Source organism: Myotis daubentonii, chromosome 3, assembly GCF_963259705.1.
Source record: "Myotis daubentonii chromosome 3, mMyoDau2.1, whole genome shotgun sequence".
NCBI classification, from domain to species: domain Eukaryota; kingdom Metazoa; phylum Chordata; class Mammalia; order Chiroptera; family Vespertilionidae; genus Myotis; species Myotis daubentonii.
Genome location: NC_081842.1, coordinates 206,878,373 through 206,885,095, shown reverse-complemented (window position 1 = coordinate 206,885,095; position 6,723 = coordinate 206,878,373). Strand labels below are relative to the sequence as shown.

The 6,723-nt window shown below is 47.0% G+C and overlaps 1 long non-coding RNA gene across 1 annotated transcript; it reads left to right on the top strand.

Moving 5' to 3' along the window:
- Positions 1-987: 987 nt before the first annotated feature.
- LOC132231565 (uncharacterized) lies at positions 988-5,575 on the top strand. The gene is made up of 2 exons (XR_009452078.1): positions 988-1,249; positions 4,645-5,575. It is a non-coding gene; the product is annotated as an uncharacterized LOC132231565 (long non-coding RNA).
- The last annotated feature ends 1,148 nt before the right edge of the window (positions 5,576-6,723 follow it).

Genomic DNA, 6,723 nt, shown 5'->3' with positions numbered 1-6,723 from the left:
CCTGAAACTCAGCTGCACAGAAGTCCCATAACTAAGGCTAAAAGGAGCGAGCCTTCGTCTCCACAAGGTAATCGCTGATGAAAAGATGATATTTCAGCCCTAGCCTGTTTGCTCAGTGGGTAGAGCTTCCGCCAGTTTCGATTCCCATCAAGGGTACTTGCCGGGGTCGCAGGCTCATCCCCAGTAGGGGGCGTGCAAGAGGCAGCTAGCTGATCAATGATTCTCTCTCATCATTGTTGTTTCTCTCTCCCATCCTCTCTCTCTAAAATCAATAAGAATGTGTTAAAAAAAACAAAACAAAACAAAAACAACAGTGAAAATGCTTGAACTATGTAGCCACACGAGCTGGACAGAAGTGCGCAATAATAATGCCTTGGTTCATGGGGAACAGGTTACCAATCAGACACTGAGCTTTTCCTTCACCGTTTTAGACTCAAACCCAAACTAAACTCAGACGCAAACCAGCTCAGTATGACTTTAAAATGTCAGTTCATAACCATCAGCAACTGGAAAGTCTTGGGAAGAGGCACACAGGACTACGATTGATCCTCCCAGATGCACGGCCGCACCCGGACGAACTGCTGCATACGCACGGCAGGTGCCCCCTTCTGTCTGGGTCTGGACTGAGGCAGGGCTACTGAGCAGTCTGCGCCCGCTTCCTCCTGGGAAGTGACTGCTCCGGGCGCCGCACAGGACCGCCGTCAGCACAGCAGCACCCAGCCTTCCCTCTGGCCTCTCCCCTCGGGTGGTGCAAAGACTCCAGGCTGTCACTTCTGGGCGGGGCTCCCACTCAGCTGCGCGCGGCTTCTAGAACGTCTCAATTCCCCCTTTCATCCTCTTTCCATTTCGCAGTTGGGCAAACTGCGGCTCGGAAAGACAAAAGACTTCTGGGAAGTGGAAAAGCAGCCTAGGCTGTACCCACCGTGGGCGGGACGGAGGACGGAGGACTGAGCGGGCGGGACGGAGGACGGAGGACTGAGCGGGCGGGACGGAGGACGGAGGACTGAGGCCAGAGGACGAACAGAGCCCTTCACGGGTTAAAACCATGAAGTTGCGGAGGACCCCTCCCCAGGCCTAGAGAGACCCGGCCCCTCTAACCTATCCCCTTTCCACTTCCAATTTCCGGCAGGCGCGACTTCCGGTTCCGGCAATGGGCTACAAAGCTTTGCGCCGGGGCTGGGGGCTCCCTTTCTCGGAGTCGCTTGTGGGGTGTCTGCTCCCGCGGTGAGCTGCCTCTGAAGCGGCAAAGGTGCAGGTGAACCCCCCTTCCCCCCGACTCCTTCCCCCGCGCGGTCTGTTGGGAGCCGAGAGGCCCTGCCCTAGGGGTCGGCCGGCCGCTCCGCCTGGCGTGACGTTGGGCGTCATCTCAGCGGAGGAGTAGGAGGTCTCGGCCGGAAGCGCGTTTCCGACCCGGCCTGGGCCTCCGGAGCCGCGCCCATGTTGGTGGGAGGAGTCGGCCTGGACGCGGGTGGTTTTCCTCGGCTCAGCGGCCCCCCACGTGCCCCCTCTCTCCGAGCCTCAGTTTGTCTGTCTGTGACTGGGGAAAATTAACTGTCCCACTGGGTTATCGGGAGGATTGGACGAGGGAGAGCTGCCGCGGAGTGTCTGGCCCTTGACATCCAACCAATAACGGCGGCTGCTGTTCGTAAAGTGCTCAACACAGTCCGATAGGAAATAGTGTCGAGTAAACGAGTCCGCAGGAGGTGGGTGCAGGCAGCGTCGGGCGGTCATCTGAACGGGGCGGATTTGCCTGCTCAGTGGTTAGAGCGGAGCCCGCCCGCCACCGCGTCGGGCGCGTGCGGGAGGCACGCAGTCGATGTGTGTCCCATCCATGTTGCTCTCCCTCTCCCGCCTCCCTCCTATCCATCCTCTAAAAAGTAAAGGAAAAAGTGTCCCCGGGTGAGGATGAAAGTAAAATAAAATATAACTGATAGGCTCTGCCCGGACCAGTGTAGCTCAGTTGGGTTTGATTCCCAGTAGGGGGCGTGCAGGCAGACAAAACACATTTCAAAATGGAAAAAACACACACGCCCAACAACCCACATTAGGAAAATAAATAAAACGGGTAGGCTTTAAAAGCTGGGTTCCTGTTTCAGAGCCAACCGTGAGAACTGACCTACTGACCAATGACACTTTCTAGAAGCCGGGGTTGTGAAGGCCTGGATGTTGGAAATTAGAATTACGAAAAGGGCGTTTCCCTAAGTGGGTTAGGGGTTTTTCACTCAGGTTTTCTCCCTGGAGTTACGGAAGTGATACGTAATTGTGGTTAAAAAGCAATACGTTGGAGCGTGGTCATGCTGCACACGGAAAGGCGGCAGGTTGGATCCCAAGTCGGGCCCACAGGGAGGCAGCCAGTTTATCTCACATCGTGTGTATCTCGCCCTCCCCCGCGTTCTAAGATCAATCATATGCTTGGGTCAGGGTTAAAAAGTTAAATACAGAAAGATCTAAGATTTCCTCAGATGGGACTATCACATTGATCACCTTGGTGATGTGGTGACTGACGGACATCTTCACATTTCAACACTAGGCCTACTTCATTTTTTACCCCCAAATTGATTTGAGAGAGAAATGGAGAAAGATATCAATTTGTTCCATTTATTTTTATAATTTTTTTAAAGATGAAGGAGCTTGAGTTTTACTTTCATTTTTTATATCTTTTGTTGATTTTACAGAGAGGAAGGGAGAGGGATAGAGAGAAACATTGATCAGCTGCCTCCTGCGCACCTCCTACTGGGGATGTGCCCGCAACCAAGGTACATGCCCTTGACCGGAATCGAACCTGGGACCTTCAGTCCGCAGGCTGATGCTCTAGCCACTGAGCCAAACCGGTTAGGGCTGTTCAGTTTATTATTCATTCATTGGTTGCTTGTATGTGCCCTGACTGGAGGTTGGACCCATGACCATTTTTTATTGATTGATTTTTTAAAGAGAAAGAGAAACATCAACCTGTTCCACTATTTATGCATTCATTGGTTGCCTCTTGCACGTGCTCTGACCAGGAGTCAAATCTGAAACCCTAGCACATTGGGACAACACTCCAATCAATTGAGCTACCCCGTCCAGGGCCAATGGATCTGATTTTAAATGTCAACACTTCTGTGTGGATTAGGGAGGAATTAGTTCTTAAGGGAGGGGAGTTAATGAAAAAACACGATCTCTGAAAGCTGACTACATAATAGGAGTTATATTTTTGATTGGACATAATCTTATGTGAAAATTAATTTAGTCATTACTGTCATTTGAGTTTCTTCCCCCTCTTATAAAATAAATTAGCAGCCCAGCCATTGTGGCTTCGTTGGTGAGCTTGGGTTTGAGTCCTCGGCAGGGCACAGTTGTGGGCTTATTCCCCAGTAGGTAGTGTGCAGGAGGCAACTGGTCTGTGTTTTGCTCCTCAGTGTTATCAGCTCTTCCTCTCTAAAATCAATAAAAATAAATTAACATAGGTGTGGCTTTCCTGTAAATAACCCCTCTTTTGGACTGGGGCCCTAACCCAAATGAAGCAAAGCCCTTTTCTGGCATTTTACAGGTATTTGATTGGCCCACTCCATTCTTCCCAATACGTTGGTTTGCTGAAGCTGAAGCTATTAGGCATCCAAAGAGATTCTGAGAAGTTCAATTTCCCATACAAATTGGTAGTTACAAAATAGTCATGGGGATGTAAAGTTCAACATAAGGAATATAGTCCCAAATCTACATTTTTCATTTTGGTAAGCCACACATTTTCTCAATTGTGTTAATTGATCCAACAAGAAGGAAATAAAAGTAGAATTTCTAATAGCTTTATTAAGAAAACCTATCGAGCCTGGCAGGTGTAATTCAGTTGGTTGAGCATTGTCCCAAGAGATTGCTGGTTTAATGCCTGGTCAGGGCACATGTCCCGTTTGCCAGCTTGATTCCCAGTAAGGGGGCATGCAGAAGACAGCTGATCAATGTTTCTCTCTCTAAAAAGCCATAAAAACAATTTTTAAAAAGAAAACCTATTAAATGGAAACAAACTCATAGATACAAAGAACAAACTGATGGTTGCCAGAGGGGGTTGGTTAGGAGGATGCATGCAAAAAGTGAAGGGTTTAAAAAAATACAAATTGGTAGTTACAAAATAGTTATGGCAATGTAAAGTTCAACATCTATCTATGCCTAAGCGACTTATGACCAGACAACCAGCTGGAAGCTATGACACACACTCACCACCAGGGGGCAGACGCTCAATGTAGGAGTTGTGTAGTGTGTGTGTGTCCCCCTGTGGTCAGTGCTCCCACAGCTAGCCAACCTCCTGCAGTCCCTCCCTACTCCCCCTCCCCCGTGCACAAATTCATGCACTGGGCCTCTAGTAGGGAATATAATCAGTAATACTGTAATAGCCATGTATGGTACTAGATAGGTACTTGATTTATTGGGATCATTTTGTAAATTATTATCTTTACTATGCTGTGCACCTGAAACCAATATAAAGTAATATTGAATGTCAACTGTAGTTGAAAAGTAAAATTTAAAAACTATGCATCTCTGAAAAGAAAGAAAATCTGTTAAAATCGGAAAACTAATGGAACCTGTGTCTGGACCAGATCCAGGAGATCGGGGTGGTTTTAATAGCCTTGGTGGTCTGTTTTTGCTGACTCTGACTTTTCCCTTTGTACCTAGGGGCCTGTGAGTCATCCTTTTCCAGAGTTCCAGAATGGAGACTGAAGGAGACCCAAAGGCACAAAAAGATAGAGAAGTCCAGAATGATCAAATAATGTCACCTCCAAATGAGATGGTGGCTAAGGAGCCAGAAGATGTCCTAACAGCGGCTCCCCAGGCCCAGGTTCCACAAGAGCCTTCTGGGCATCCGCCAAAGAGCCTTGAAAACGTTTGTGTCAAAAATGTTCAGACCGGGCCAGGAAGGAATCCTGTCAATCCTCTCGTCTTCAGGCAGATGTTCAGAAAGTTCCGCTGTGAGGGTCCATCTAGGCCCAGGGAAGTCTTCAGGCATCTGCTAGCGCTTGCTATGCAGTGGCTGAGACCCGACCTTCACACAAAGGAGCAGATGATAGAAATGCTGGTGCAGGAGCAATTCCAGATCATCCTGCGTGATATGCTCAGAGCTCGGCAGCAGAAGTGTCCGTCCATTGTCAGATACCCTGGCTGAGTCTCACTGCTTATTTCTTGCTCAGCCTACATCTGAGATGTTTGGTTAAAGGTTCTCTTTGTAAGTTCTTATTACAGTCATGGGAAATCTAAACCTCAATTTCCTTTGAGTTTGCTTTTGACTAGTTGTAACAAATTGATCAAAACCCATGTCTGGACCTGTTTTTGCCTGAGGCAGCTGTTTCCTGGGACTGAACTCCAGAGGGAGTTTCTCTGCCCTCTTGTTAGGACAATCGGCCTGCTGTTTGTTTTGCTCTGCTGAATGTCTTTTTGCACTTTGTGATATCCTTTAATATATTGTTTTTATGTATCCAAAGAGGTAATTATTTTAACTTGCAGAATTCTTGATTCTTGCTGTTGTGGCATGAGTGGGAATTTCTGTAACCTCACCAGTAACTCACTTGGGATGTCCTTGAAATATTAAAGTTTGTTTGGTTCTTAAAAATGTCCTGTGGTAATTTATCAGTGTAGCTCTTAGTGGTCGGCATTTGAGAAAAATTGTTAGGAATAGAGCTAGAGATAAGAACTATAAAACATTTGCTGAGCTGGGAAATAGGAACAGGCCTGGCCTTTGTTTTCAAAGTCAGAATTTAAATTGGACAAAATGGGGTCATAAGAGGCAAATAACAGGCAGAGCTGTTGAATTGCTCTTTCTCCATTTCCATTACCTTTGTTCTACAGCTTGTCTTCCTGCAGAACTCATTCTGAAGCTGTCTGACAATTCTGTTCTGGTCTTCCTGAAACGTCATCCTGGCTTTCTGTGTATGGAGACCTGTACTTTGGTTCAGACAGCTGAGGCGGAGCAGTAGCTGTGGTTGTGACAGTAAACAGCAACTGCTTCCCCAGCACCATCCGGTCTGAAGAGCCTTTCTACCTCTGTGGCCTGGCTCTTGGATTTATAGATCTGCTCTGGTAACAAACTCGGTGCCAATTCACAACTGATCTTTTGGGTTAGGGATGATTAACTCCATGCTTCTGGTGTTTGCTTAGTACTTGGGCCTTTGGAACTGTTCTAGATGCTAGAATACAAATATAAAATATGGTGAACATAAAGACAAATGAACTCTGCCTCTTACTAACTAGGTTAAGCTTTTCTATTCTTGATTCTAGGAATAAATTTAAATTGGCAAAGGAGTTAGTAATGCTGATAGGGTCCTAGTATCTCTAATACTTCAGTTTGTTCAAAACATTGTGAAGGTATTTCCTTTGGTCTGCAGGAATCAGGAATTCCTGGTGTTAAGGAATTTCCTAGCCTGCACCAGTGTCTTAGCTGTTTCAATGATCTCAAGTTTTGCATGCAGGTAAAGGGGTTTTCTGGCAAGACAGCTGAGGTTTACTGAATTGAGTGAACCCAGCAGATTTTTTTCAACCATGGCACTTTGGGTCCAGATAATTATTTGTGGGGGATTGTCCTATGCATTATAGGATCTTTAGCAGCATCCCTAGCCTCTAACAATTAGATGTTAGTAGCAGCCCCCCTATATGTGACAACCAAAAATGTCTCCAGGTATTGCCAAATATCCTGTTAGGGCAAATTTGCTCCTGGTTGAGAACCAGTGATTTAATAGAGTTCATCACAGACATGCTTCATAA